Consider the following 14,572-nt stretch of genomic DNA (forward strand, 5'->3'; position numbering starts at 1 on the left):
GCGCTGCAGGAGCAGACGGACCGGCAGACTCTGGTTCTGGAGCGGCTGGTTGGAGCCGCTGCCCCGCCGAAGCCTCCGCCGCTGTCGGTGGCGATGCCCCGGATGGGGAACGGGGATGACCCCCAGGTTTTCCTGGAGACTTTTCGTGCCACGGCGGAGGCCTGCCAGTGGCCGCAGGGGGAGTGGGCTCCACGTTTGCTTCCTCTGCTGTCGGGGGAGGCTCAGACGGCGGCCCTGAGCCTGCCGCCGACCTCGAGGAGCAGCTTCCAGGACGTGAGCCGGGCGGTGGTGGACAGGTTGGGGCTCACCGCTGAGGATCATCGCCGGCGGTTCCGGGCCTGTCGGCTAGCCGCGGCGGATTGGCTGTTTGCTTGGGCCCGGCAGCTGCACGACGCGGCGGTGCGCTGGCTGCAGCCGGGATCGTCAGAGGGCGAGACGCTGCTGGTGGACAAGGTGGTGCTGGAGCAGTTCGTGGAGGGGCTGCCTGCGGAGACGGCGAGATGGGTCAGGTGCCACCGTCCCGCGAGTCTGGAGGTGGTGGTAACGTTGGCGGAGGACCACCTTGCCGCTAGAGCGGGGGAGCCCGGGGACAGCGGCCGGAGGCCGAGCAAACAAGCACCGAGGCGCCGGGCACCGAGGCGCCAGGGCAGGCAGAGCGGGCGCCGGCGCTGAGCCCCACTAATCCTTTTGCTGCGTTTGTGCCTTCCCGGGGATCTGACATGAGCGGTGCCGCCCCTGAGCCACGGAGAGCAGCACAGACGCCGGGGCAGGAGTGCTAGAACTGCGGGCAACTGGGACACCTGAGGAGGGACTGTCCTCTGATGGAAGTGGGGCAGGTGTTCCGGGTTGCCGGTGCCCCAGCACCCTCTCCTGGTCCAGGAGGGACATACAACATTCCGGTAAGGACTCGAGGGGGTATACGCCATGCTTTGGTGGACACGGGCTGCACGCAGACCCTCGTGCACCAAGGCTTGGTCTGCCCCGGGGCATTGCTGGAGGCAGAATGGGTGGAGGTGAAGTGTGTTCATGGTGATGTTCAAAGGTATCCCATAGTTCCGCTGTTATTAAAGTATAAGGGCAAAACGCATAGAGTAACGGCTGCGGTTAGCCCGCGCCTGTCGCATCCCCTGATTCTGGGCACGAATTGGCCGGGGTTTCATCATCTGTTGGGACAGTATGCGGGAATGCGATCACGACCGTTAGTAGCATGTAGTGTCTGCGCGGCGCTCAGCGGTGACGCGGGGTCGTCCGACACTGACTCCGGGGAGGGGGAGACGGCGGGTCCTTCATGGGAAGCCCCGCCGGCTCCAGAGGTTTCCCCCACGGGTGATTTCCCACTGGAGCAGTCTCGTGATGACACCCTACGCTCAGCCTTTGACCAGGTGATTGAGATTGATGGTCACGTGGTGCGCCCTGAAGCCGTGCGGACCTACCCGCGCTTCATTTTATCAAAAGGCTATATCGAGTGAGTCGTGACACTCGCACGGAGGAGACTCACACCCAGCTGTTGGTGCCGCAGGGCCGCCGGGAAACGATTTTCCAGGCGGCTCATTATAACCCCATGGCAGGGCATATGGGATACGAAAAAACTCTGGAGCGAATAAAAGGCCCGATTTTATTGGCCGGGCATCCGAGCGTATGTGCGCCGCTGGTGCGCGTCCTGCCCGGACTGCCAACTTGTTAATCAGCCGGCCATACCAAAAGCGCCTTTGCGCCCGCTCCGACTCATAGAGGTTCCGTTTGAGCGCATTGGTATGGACCTCATCGGGCCATTTCATCGGAGTGCACGCGGCTACCGCTTTGTATTAGTCCTGGTGGATTATGCAACGCGGTACCCGGAAGCAGTCCCGCTGCGCACCATCTCTGCAAAGAGTGTGGCGCAGGCACTGTTTCAGGTCATCTCCCGAGTCGGAATCCCGAAAGAGATACTGACTGACCAGGGCACGTTGTTTATGTCTCGTACACTGCGGGAACTGTACGAATTACTGGGCATTAAATCTATTAGGACCAGCGTCTACCACCCTCAGACGGATGGGCTGGTGGAGCGGCTGAATAAAACTTTAAAGTCCATGATTCGTATGTTCATTAACGAGGATGAACGCAATTGGGATCGCTGGCTAGACCCTCTGTTATTTGCTTTGCGGGAGGTGCCCCAGGCCTCCACGGGATTTTCTCCCTTTGAATTGCTGTTCGGCCGGAAGCCGCGTGGGGTGCTCGACCTGATTAAAGAAAGCTGGGAGGACGGTCCGAGCCCCGCTAAGAATGAGATTCAGTACGTGTTGGACCTGAGAGCGAAACTCCACACTTTGGGGAGGTTGTCACGGGAGAATTTGCTCCAGGCTCAACAGCGTCAGCAACGCCTGTACGACAGAGGGGCTAGACTCAGGCAATTTTCACCGGGAGACAAAGTGCTTGTATTACTCCCTTCTTCTAGCTCAAAGTTGCTCGCCAAGGACCCTTTGTGGTCACATGGCGAGTCGGGGACGTTGACTATGAGGTTGCTCGGTCGGACAGGGGAGGGGCCACGCAGATTTATCACCTCAATCTCCTTAAAGAGTGGAGAGAGGTTGAAACTGCTTCTCTGGTAAGCCTGGTTAAGGAGAGAGATGAGTTGGGGCCGGAGGTGCCAAATTCCATCATCCCCGCCTCCCTCCCTTGTGATGACCATCTCACACAGGCCCAGAGAGCGGACGTTGTTGCGTTACAACAGCGTTTTGCAGATGTGTTCTCCCCCCTGCCCGGCTGAACATCTGTCATTGAGCATCATTTTGTAACGCAGCCTGGCGTGACGGTGCGTTCACGGCCCTACAGGCTTCCTGAGCATAAACGGCAAATCGTTCAGAGGGAATTGGCTGAAATGCTGAAAATGGGAGTGATAGAAGAGTCGCACAGCGCCTGGTGTAGCCCCATCGTTCTTGTGGTAAAGAAGGATGGGTCTATACGGTTCTGTGTCGACTATCGCAAGGTGAATGAAGTGTCACGTTTTGATGCTTATCCCATGCCCCGGGTCGACGAGCTCCTGGATCGGCTGGGCACGGCCCGTTTTTTCACGACACTGGATTTAACCAAGGGCTACTGGCAGATTCCCTTGTCTGCCGAGTCCAGGGAGAAAACGGCCTTCTCCACTCCGTACGGTTTGTACCAATTCGTTACGCTTCCGTTCGGCTTGTTCGGAGCCCCTGCCACCTTTCAGCGCCTCATGGACCGGGTGCTGCGTCCGCACGCTGCATATGCTGCTGCCTACCTGGATGACGTGATCATCCACAGCGACACCTGGGCGGAGCATGTGCAGTGGGTGGCCGCGGTCCTGGAGTCCCTGAGGAGGGCAGGGCTCACGGCCAACCCAAAGAAGTGTGCAGTTGGACGGAGGGAGGTACAGTATCTGGGGTACCACTTGGGGGGCGGGCAGGTGCGTCCACAGGTGGAGAAGACGGCGGCTATAGCATTCTGCCCGCGCCCCAAGACTAAAAAGGAGGTGAGACGGTTTCTGGGACTGGCAGGTTACTATCGCCGTTTTGTGCCAGGGTTTGCGCAGCTGACCAGCCCCTTGACCGATCTCACCCGAAAGGGTGCTCCGGATCTGGTTCAGTGGACGGGGCCGTGCCAGGCGGCGTTTGTGCAGGTGAAAAAGTCTCTCTGTGGGGAGCCGCTGCTTCACACTCCTAACTTTTCCCTCCCTTTTGTTCTGCAGACCGACGCCTCAAACAGGGGGCTGGGGGCCGTTTTGTCCCAGCAGGTAAGGGGGGCCGACCATCCCGTTCTTTACATCAGCCGGAAGCTGGCAGAGCGTGAAAGACGGTACAGCACTGTGGAGAAGGAGTGCTTGGATATCCGGTGGGCGGTCGACTCCCTTCGCTATTACCTCCTGGGGCGCTCATTCACCCTCTGCTCGGACCACGCCCCGCTGCAGTGGCTCCACCGCATGAAGGATGCCAACGCCCGGATCACCTGATGGTATCTGGCTTTACAGCCCTTTAAGTTCAAGGTGGTCCATAGGCCGGGGGCGCAGATGGCGGTGGCCGATTTCCTCTCTCGCTTGCGGGGGGGGGGGGGGGGGGGAGTAGGTACGGCCGGACGGCTCCCCGGCGGTGGGGGTGTGTGGCGGAGGTGTGGTCCCGGGCGCAGCTGCAGGGGAGGAGTGGTGCAGTGGGCTCAACGGGGCGGTGCTGGAGATGCCGGTGAGAACAGCTGATGGCGATTTGGACTGTTAATGGTTTCCTTCCCTTTTTATAGGGAGATGGAGAGGAGCGGAGGGAGACCTAGCCCCGTCAGAGCAGAATGAGCTCCAGGCCCTCACTATAGCACTCAAGAGGCGATTTGGGCAGTGGCACTCCACTGATCAGAGCAGCTGACCAACTGGAGCCGTCGGCCGGGGGAGAGCCTGGGCACCTTTGCAGCGGATGTGTTGCTGTATGCTCGTCGTGGCTACCCGGAGTTCCCAGCAGCCAGTGAGGAGCTTAGCCTGCATGCTTTTCTGCAAGGACCTTTTCCAGAGTGACTTTTTCCAGAAACTCTCCGTGAGGCGCTCCATGAGGCTGAAAGGGCCGAGCTGGTGCTGGCCTCGCGGCCTAACCAGCAGGTGTCCCCCCCAAACTACACCCAACTCAGAGCCGCAGACTGCGACAGGGAGGAGGAAGTCACGAAGATATGCCAGCTGCAGCCCTCAGTGCCCTGAAGTTGTCCCTGTCGACCGACCGACCGCTGCTGCCGGTGCGATAAGCCTGGCCACGTGGCGCGCGACTACCTGGCGCCCGTCCCGAAGACCAGAACTATGTGGCCTCAGGGAAACGAGAGGGGGAATGGTGCAGTGCGGGGACCACCGCTCCAGCTTCCTGCCCCCCTCCAGGAATGATGCACGGTGGTGGGCCTAGTTGGGCACCTCAAGGGACTCTACCTGAGCTGCTGTGTTGAGGACCAGCCCTGCCGGGCCCTGGTGGGCACAGGGTCCATCATTTCCCTAATACGACCTGGTGTGCTCCCTGGAACATCCGGGCCGCTTGTGATGGGTTGATCGCCCACCGACACCCAGCTGATGACGGTGACGGGGGAGAGAACTGACATGCGAGGGAAGAAACCATTGTGGATCCGAGTGAAGGATCTGGAGCTGGTGCACGACTTCTGGCTTGCTGACATCCAAGACATCATCGGCTTTGATCTGCTGACCTGCTGGGGGGCCTGCGTTGACACCGCGAAGCTGGCTATCACTCTCACGGCGGTGGCTCTGAACCATCTCTACTCACCTCAGCCCCAGTCTCTAGGCCAGACAAACCTTCCCTCGACCGAGACAACCCAAGCTGCTGATGACCTGTGGCAGCACAGCAGCATCGGTCTCACCGTTGACCAGCGGCAGCGCTTGAGGTGCCTCCTGGATGACAACGTGGACATCGTTGCCGCTAGTGAGGAAGAGTGCAGGCAGGTTCAGCGCACCATCGACATCGGTTCTGCTCAACCCTTCTGTCTGCGCCCACACCGGCTGCCCCCCTCTAACCGACAGGAGGAGCGGGCCCAGGAGGCCCTGGGCATAGCTACTGCTCAGGCTACAGCCAGCAGAGGGAGATGGCTCCCGTTGACCACGCAGCAGCTGAAGAGGGAACAGGAAGCTGATGCAACGTTGGTTCAGGTGGGGACCTGGCTGGAGGCGGCGCAACGCCAGGCTGGACGGGGGTGTCGGGACAGGGGCTCGAAGTGAAGGCCTACTACTCCCAGTACAACAATCTGGAGACCCACGACGGCTTCCTATACCGGAGATGGCGGGCCCCCGGACAGGGCAAGGATCTCCTGCAGCTGTTGGTGCCTCACTCGCTGCGGTCGCAGGTGCTCGAGCTTGTCCACGGCTCGGTGGGGGCCGGCCATTATGGGAATGCCAAAACTCTCCGCCGTCTCAGGGGACAGTTCTACTGACATAGTTGTTGACGGGATGTGGAACTTTTGTGCACTGCTGTGACACCTGCACGGCATGGAAGGGCGCCACTCAACGCCCCCCTGCAGCAGTATCTGGTGGGGGCCCCGAGGGAGAGAGTGGGAGTGGACGTCCTAGGGCCTTTCCCCGTCACCGAGTCAGGGAACTAGCGCATGTTGGTGGCCATGGACTGCTACAGGAGGCAGAGGGAGTGGCCGTGAGTGTTTCATGACTACACCCGCCAGGTCCAGGCCAGTACCGGAGTACGACAGAAAAGAGCCTGCAATACCAGGTGCCGAGGGGGAGCTTTCGTGCCTGGCGACAAGGTTTGGGTGTAATGCCTGTTTCGCAAAAGATGAGTGTCCCCCAGGCTGTGCAGTCACTGGCAAGGGCCGGCGGAGGTTGTGGAGCGGCTAGCAGAAGTGATGTACCGATCCGCATGCCGGGCCCGGGGCGCATGGTGGTGTTGCACCAGGACAGACTCTCGCGATACTGACCACTCGCTCGAGCAGTCGCCGGGGCAGGGGATGCTGGTGGCACCCCATGTTCTGATCCGAGTGACTCTTCCCCTGCTGGTTGAGATCAGCCTGCGCACCGAAAGAAGACACATGGACATTTGCAGGACTTTTTGTTGGGTAATGGGGTTGTCGGGGACGACTGACTCCTTAGGTGGGGGCTATGTTGTGGGTCAGGGCTGTTTGGGGTTTTGTTTTGACAGCTATGTTCTGTTGTTATGTTGCCATGGTTACAGGTGACGCTCTCTCTCTCTCTCTCTGTGTGACTGTGTGTTTCTGGGTGGAGAGAGCGCCATTTTGCTTTGTTGTTGTTGTTGTTACGCCAGAGCTGCGCCGAGCGGTGGTGTTAGTGTTGTGTGTTCATCTGTTGAATGCGAATAAAGGGCTGTGCTCTCTCCCTTGCAGGAAGCAAGACAAAACGATACCTCTGTCTCCTCCTTGTCTGAGCTCGCCACAGTATTAACAGTTAGCCATCTCACACACTGCTCAAACTTTTTTTAATTCAGCAAATTTTGTTTTATTGTTAATATCATATCATATTTCGATATACTTAAATAAATCAAGATGTAGGCCTGTGTTCCTGAGTCAATGAACAGCTAATTCTTTTCTGAGATTTATACATTTTATTTATAGGTGCCTTTCAGACCCTCAAGGTCACTTTACAGTAACACGTAAACAATACCATAAAAAACAAGAAAAATGTATATATAGCAAACATGGTAGCTAAAATTTAGACATAAACAGTCATAAAAGTATAAAAGCAAATATAAAAACTGAGTAAGGTAAAAAAAAAAAAGTGACCTTGAGGGTCTGAAAGGCGCCTATAAATAAAACGTGTTATTATTATTATTATTATTATTATTATATCATTATTATTTATAGAATATAATGCGGGGGGAAAAACTGAATATAAAGTAGTTAGTACCTAAGTCTTAAACATATGCAGAAGTAGTATCTTTCAATTTAATATTGATGGAGAACATTTTTCTGCAGAATTATTCTTACTTTTGATACTTTGTATCATGGTCCTGGGTATGACCCAGTGTTCTGTGTTTGATTTTTACTTCTTGATTATTGTTAAAGAAGCTTGGAGTTTCTGTTTCTGTACCCTCCCTGTGTTTCACGTTTGGTTACTCTTTGTCTCTGTGCTTCACGTTCCCTCTGTCTCCCCGGTCAGTCATGTCTCTCTCAGTGTCAAGTCTGCTTCTCTGTATTATATTTCCTGTTTTACTTTGAAAGAAGACTGGCAAAGGTGAGTCATCCTAAAGCTCAGGCAAAGAATCAATCTCCTCTTGGTTTGGGGCAAGGTTTTTAGCATTGTCCTCCTCCGAAGACATAAGGCCGTGGACCAGTAACTCCAAGAAGAGCACGCTAGATTTTGCAGTGGCCTGTCGCGCATGAAGATCTTCATCTTGTGCACCATCAAGTTTGGAATACCAGCAGCGTCTCTTAATCAATTTCGTCAGTTTCAGAAAGGCGTTCAATAGGTGAGATTCCTTCTATAACATTGCGTGGTTACATGGCATCCCTGAGTGGTTCGTCAAAATATTCCAAACCCTCTACCTTTGATCCAGTTGCTGCGTCCGCACAGAGGATGGCTACACAGATTTCCTCACCATTGTGTGTGTGTGTGTGTGTGTGTGTGTGTGTGTGTGTGTGTGCGTGTGTGTGTGTGTGTGTGTGTGTACACGTGTACAAGACCAAGAACAAGACCAAGGTCACGAGGATTGGCACATGGCGGCACAGGATGCAGTCTTACAGCGCTTCTGGCTGATCCGGTCGACCCCAAAGATTGACCTGGCGAAGAAGATTCATCTGCTCAATTCCATCATTATACCCACTGTTATCTATGCATTTGAGATGTAGAAAACATCAGCCAAAAATGTTTTTTAAAAAAGGACTCAGTGAGGCACAGCAGCAATGTCTAAGATGGACCCTGCGGGTCTCTTACCGGGACCAGAAATCGACAGCCGGACTGCCACACGTCCCCTCCGTGACATGGTGTCTGAGCGGCGTATGCACTTTGGAGATCACATTTTATGCCAGTTACGCGGAAGACATCCGGAAGACTTGTGTGTGTTATTGGGAGGGTTGGGTTTGGGGGGCAGGGGGTGGGTCGTCTCTGCTTGCCTTTCTGTAAAAGTACACCACTATGTGTCAAATCTGTCTTATTTGTGTTATGTTATCTATCCATGTCTCTATGTTTGTATGTATGTATCACAAGTTTCCAAAAAACAGCACTTCAACATTGTATCATTGCATTAGTTTAATTTTCACAGTTGAATGCATTTGTTTCCTCAGTACAAATCAGGGTATACCCCCCTTCTTCTCCAGCTTAATATCAGCAAACATCCATGTTTCATATGAACACACATCACATTACAGATCATTATTAGCATTAACACATGTCTACAACATGTCGTTAAAACTCTTTTCTTCACTCCTCTCCTTCCACATCAAGCCAAGACTAGTTTTCCTAAAAAGCACCTCAAGGTGAACTTATGGTTAATCTTCCACAGCTTTGAAGAAATTTGAGCTGCAAAGCAAGCCTTTTTTTTCTTGTTGAATTGTCCAGTTTGATTGTGTTAACAAATCGATTGTGTCTAAATTCGTAAATTAAAGATTTTTCATGCAAAAATCCTGTTATTAAATGATTTAAGACATTCTTTAGTAAATTGTACTGACCTTAAAGATCAACCTCAGACTCAGATTTCTTTTTGGAAAACCAGCCCAGTTTGGTTCAAAATCCTAACTTGTCTAGTGCATAAAAAATAAAAATAAAAAAAATAAAATCAGCTCCTGTCTATAATGAGGCATGATGTAAAATGATCACACACACTCAATCAATCACATCCCATAAAAACACAAAGGACCCAGTAATCACAGCCACCCGGGTCAAAGTGAAACTGAATCATCTGTTTCCAACTTTGCTCAAAACAGTTCAAAGTGTACTATTGACATAGTAAAACCTTACAGCTCATGATCATCAGGGTTTTAATGTCAAAGTTTTTCATTTACAACCAAAAATAGAGATTTTTTTTTCATTTGACAGCTACCTTTCTTTGGAGAATTGCAAATGTCATGGACCAAACATCTAAAACATGTAAAACCAGCCAAGCTGTATACAGTGATAATGACAACGATGTACTGACGTGCAAGAATGTTAAATTATTTGCTGGATGCTTGAAACACCCAAAGAAATCAGTAAATTTAAGGTCACACATCAGTTAGACTAATTGCAAGAATGTAAAGAATTTAAAAAAAAAAAACAACAACCGAAAAAAACCAATCAACTGACTTTGAAAACATAAAATTTATATTAAACTTTGCATGAGAAATTGTTTTCTTCCCAATAATTTGACTGCAAATTGTGTCCCAAAATTCCTTGAGAAGATTTGGTAAACCATAATAAATTTGAAAACTAAAAGTAATAACAAAGGCAGGAAATGAAACTAAAGTAGATTTGTGAAAATGGTTGGCAGTTAAATTTGCACAATGGGTTCAAAGTCGACAACAGCAAAAACTAATAGATGCTGAAACGCATCAACACAAGTGAAACATCAAGTTTGGCTTCTTGTTGACGCGGGTGGCTGCAACAGTAGCAACAAAAAGGCTCTTCTTGGTTTGGTATGAAGTATAAAAAGGAAACAATTAAGACTACTGGGTTCATAGCAGGCATAGAAGGTCAAAGACCGAGCCGCTGACTGAGAGTTTGGCTGCCGCTGAAGGTCTTCATGAGTGTTCAATGTGAGAAGATATGTACGGCTAGCTTGTTAGCAACATTCTAAATACATCGTCGGTGCTACTGAATATAATACTGTCAGTGTTACCGTCAGCAGTTACTGAGTACATGACCGTGCCATTGTGATTTATAATACTGCAGGGCTGTAACAAAATGTCCAAACATTAAAACATATGACAGTAACTGGTGCTAATTTGGTGCTAATGATATAATGCCATTCAGAACACAATTAAATTGTTTTAATTCTGGGGCTTATTTAATTGTTTCACCTAAAAGAAAATGACCCCAACAATGTATCTGTCTGCAGCTATTGTTCTGCTGTACATCACAGGCCATTTAATTGTTTAAAGAAAACAGTCACGTATTCAAGGCTCTGCAAAAGTCCCTTTTCTAGACATTGAGGTGTTTAAGATTTTGAAACGTGAGTGTACCAGCAAGGTAAAGTGTGTTTTTTTTACTGTTTTTTTGTGCAGCATGCATTGGTTATTATCACACCAATCATTGGGCCGGGTCTTCTTAAACTGTTGCATATGACATTTTCTTTTTTCAACTTGTTCATGTTGCTGGAATTTGTTGTAGGTATTAGTTTATGCATATTTATGATTTTATTATTTATTAAAAGCTTGTTCAGTGGTTCCTGTAATTGCCTACTTACAGTCAGGTAGCTGTAATTTTTTAATGTGTGAGATAAATAATTTTCTGCCCTTCAAAACAGTTTGTGAGCTCGAAGTTATTTCATTAGTCCCACTCATGAACACTTCAAATGCCCCTGCCAAACTCTCAATGAGCAGCTCCAGCCTAAGGTCAAGGCCATGGAAAGGTTATGCTAAGCTCAAAGGTCACGGTAAGGTCATAACACTGCATTAGGTCAATGCATTTACCCAGATGACGATTGACACTTGGTTTCAAGTTTTAAAGAAAGATGCAAACAGACTCAGAACTTACAAACCTCATACATTCCAGTTTTTCCACAGGACTTCAAACATTATGTCGTGGAAATCAACTACCCACGCACACAAACACACTTTTTTGTCGTTGTTTTTAAAAACAGGCATTCCTTCATTCTCACTGATGTATGATCAGTAATATCACAGACAGCATGATGGGTGTGTGGATGGAGCAATATGATTGGTGACACCTCACAGACGCATAACCACATGATGAAAGAGCTCTGTCAGTGTCCAGTCCTTCGTTGCTACCAAATCTATCAAGAACTTGACTTTAAGGTAAGAACTCTTACTTCACACCCTTCAGAAACTCCACTATTCTTTAAATTTAATAAGTATCTATTGAGAATGACAAAATGTTCCAATATCAATGTGGAAAATCATTTGTTTCATCCAAGAAACGCAGTCTCTTTGGGCAGCACAAGGTTTTTTCAGGGTGCTGACACCACATGTCTACAATGAGACTTTTTTTCTTTTTCATCGTCGTAGTATTTGTTCAGGCTGCTACTGTTTCCCTACTTCACAACTGACTCACACAGACAAACAGACAACAACAGACAGAGTGATATTTACATTATTTACAACAGATTTTATCCTCCGTAAACTGCTGTGAACCGAGGAGAGGCAGTAAGCTCGGGGACTAGACTCAAAGGTGACCTTTATCTCAGTCATACTGCAGGTAGAAACTTTAAAAGGTTGTTGAAATTGTTTTTGAAAATGTGACATTTTGAAGTCCCTCAGTTCATTTCAGATACAGTGCGAAGCCTGGGGGAATAGGTAAAGGGCAGAAGGCGAGTGAGACGACAGGACGTGTCCTTCAGAGGAACAAAAGGAGTCTTTGTACATAAGGCTCATTGTTTTTTGGCTTTCAGTGTTCAGAAAGTGGCTTGAAAAAACCTTCACTGAAAAATTCCAACTGGAAACTATGCTTTTAATTTACCTATTTATCAAAACCTTTAACTGCTTAATTTTACTTAATTTGTTTAATGACATATTTTAAATATTTGCTAACAATTTGAAGTGCTGTAGTTTAATATTTATTTAAACCTAGCGTCCTATTTTAACAGTATATTTACTTTCTGTGCAGTACACAGTTATGTGAAAAAGAAACTAAGTGCACCGCATGATTTTTATCTTTTACAATCAATTTTAATCTTTCTCTGTATAACTTTATCACAGCTAAAGTTATCAGTCTCTCACACTGTCGTGCGGGAATTTTGGCTCACTCTTCTTTACAGCCGGAATCAAATGATTAGTTCATTACCAGGCCTCTGGAGAACTTTAAGATGTGTCAAGGAGGTGATTTAGTTATTAAAATCAGCTGTGTTGGATCAATGACACATCTAAAACCTGCAGGACACCGGCCCTTGAGGCCTGGAGTTGGACATCCCTGTCTTAGATCATCGAGGTTTATGTTTATGCACAGCTCTGTTAATGTCCTGTTAGAGGACCTCAATCAGGTAGAGGTCAGGAGTCATTGCAAGCCCTTGATTCTTTTGATTTTCCTGTTACATGACCCAATTTCAGCCAAGCGTTTGTTGTAAAAAAGATGGCCTCAAATTTTACTCTAGAATACTTTGATTACAGAGGAGTTCATGGTCAACTCAATGCACGCAAACCATACTTGTTCAGGCTTTTCTGGTTATACAAACCTCAATGTTTGTGTGTAAATTTTCATTTGTTTAATCTACACACAAACTTGGTGTACATGCATTAACGTAAGATTCCATACAGAATACACTCGCAAAATGTGAACTTTGGACAGAGAATCTTTTCTTTTTTTACAGTCTTTTTCCAGCTGATGAAGTATCCTATGTTTAGATTTGCCAGTATCTCGCAGTAGGAAAAGTCAATTTCCCAAAATCCAGACAAATTCTGAGTGCTTCAAAACCAAAGCAAACACAACGAGCCTTCATGTGTGGCTATCATAAATATCAAACTTCTAGGGACTTTAACTTGTAAGAGAAAGCAATTAACCAGCAGTGTAAACAGGCACAGTACTCAATCACCTCCCCAGTTTGCAGGTGCAAGTAGAAGAAATGAGAGACGTCCTTCGGGCCAGCAGAAGGAGGGCTGGAGGGCAAAGGCAGAAGAAATGCGACGTTTCCCGGAATAAATGGAAGACATCCTGGTTGCCTAGCAGCAGGGACTACAGAAACGATAACCTCTAAACCAGAGGGAGCATTTGAAAATGAGTCAGGTGTTCATATCTTAATGAAAGTGGTTGACGCCTTTTTACAGCCGTCCAATCAGTTTTTCCAGTGTCATTCAGATAAGAGGTAAGAGCCATTTACAAGAAATGGTAATACAGTCCAATCAGACTCTGGATCATAAAACAAGATGAGTTGAATAGCACCTTCATGGTGTCCCGACATCGATATAGTGTGCGTCCTTCAAGTAGCCGGGCATTGTGTCTCACAACAAAATGGGCATTTAATAGCATTCTAATAGAGCTCATCAGCAGCAGAGACGTGTCTTGTAAAAGTCTTCAGTAGTTTTAATGGCACAGACCAAAGGTGGGATGGTGTTCACAGGATAGACAAATAGTAGAGAAACTGGTTTGTGCAACAAACTCCCATTGTTGCAGACTTGTGCAGCTTCCAGTAGAAATAAAGAAGAAAAAACATACAAAAAAACCCCCAAACAGTACATCCATCCAACCAAGGGAAGCAAAATGACTCCAGAGTAAAAGTAAGGGAACACGACTGCTTCCAGCAAATCAAAATAGTGAACAACTGTTCTAGACACTAAACTAAGTTTGGGGACACTTACTTGGTTGGTTTGAGATGACACAGGTTGTATTCTAAATCATGTAAGAAGGGAAGTGTTGGGTTTTCACTTGATCTAAGGAAACTTATTATTTCCACTAACTTACATATTTGGTTTTCCAGATGGTATAGGATGGGCCACATTTGCTTGTTTTCCTGTCCTCCTCCTCCTCCTTTCCTTTCTTCAGTCAATTTATAGAAAACAATCTGCATTCTTGACTGGACTTTTTGGATTCCACTTGGTGAATAAAGAATGTCTCCATGACCCGATAGGGGATATGTTCTAGACCTGAGAGAACCTGTTTGTTGGTGATATGTTTGGGGTAGATTAGAAAGAATGTATTTTGATGACGAAGATTAAACTGAACATACTTTAAATCACATTCAATTTACTTTTTTCGGTTCTTGGCCAGGGGAGCCAGAGAGACCATATTTAAGGAACTTGTTGGGTTTCCAGACTAATGTTTGCTTTCTAATTAGCAAAGTAAAGTTTGTAAAGTAAAGCAAAGTAAAGATTCAATCACATTTCTGATTAAAGAATGTATAGTATCGTGTTCGATTCAAGCAGATGACGGGTGACTGACAGGACTTGCTGACTTGCACAGGGAGAAATTGGATTAATTCCACATCACAAGAGAGGGAAATTGTTTTATACCTCACAACCAAAATGGGAATATTTGTGGAAGAAAACTGAACCAAAT

This window comes from Aulonocara stuartgranti, assembly GCF_965226115.1.
Source record: "Aulonocara stuartgranti genome assembly, chromosome: 3".
Lineage (NCBI taxonomy): Eukaryota > Metazoa > Chordata > Actinopteri > Cichliformes > Cichlidae > Aulonocara > Aulonocara stuartgranti.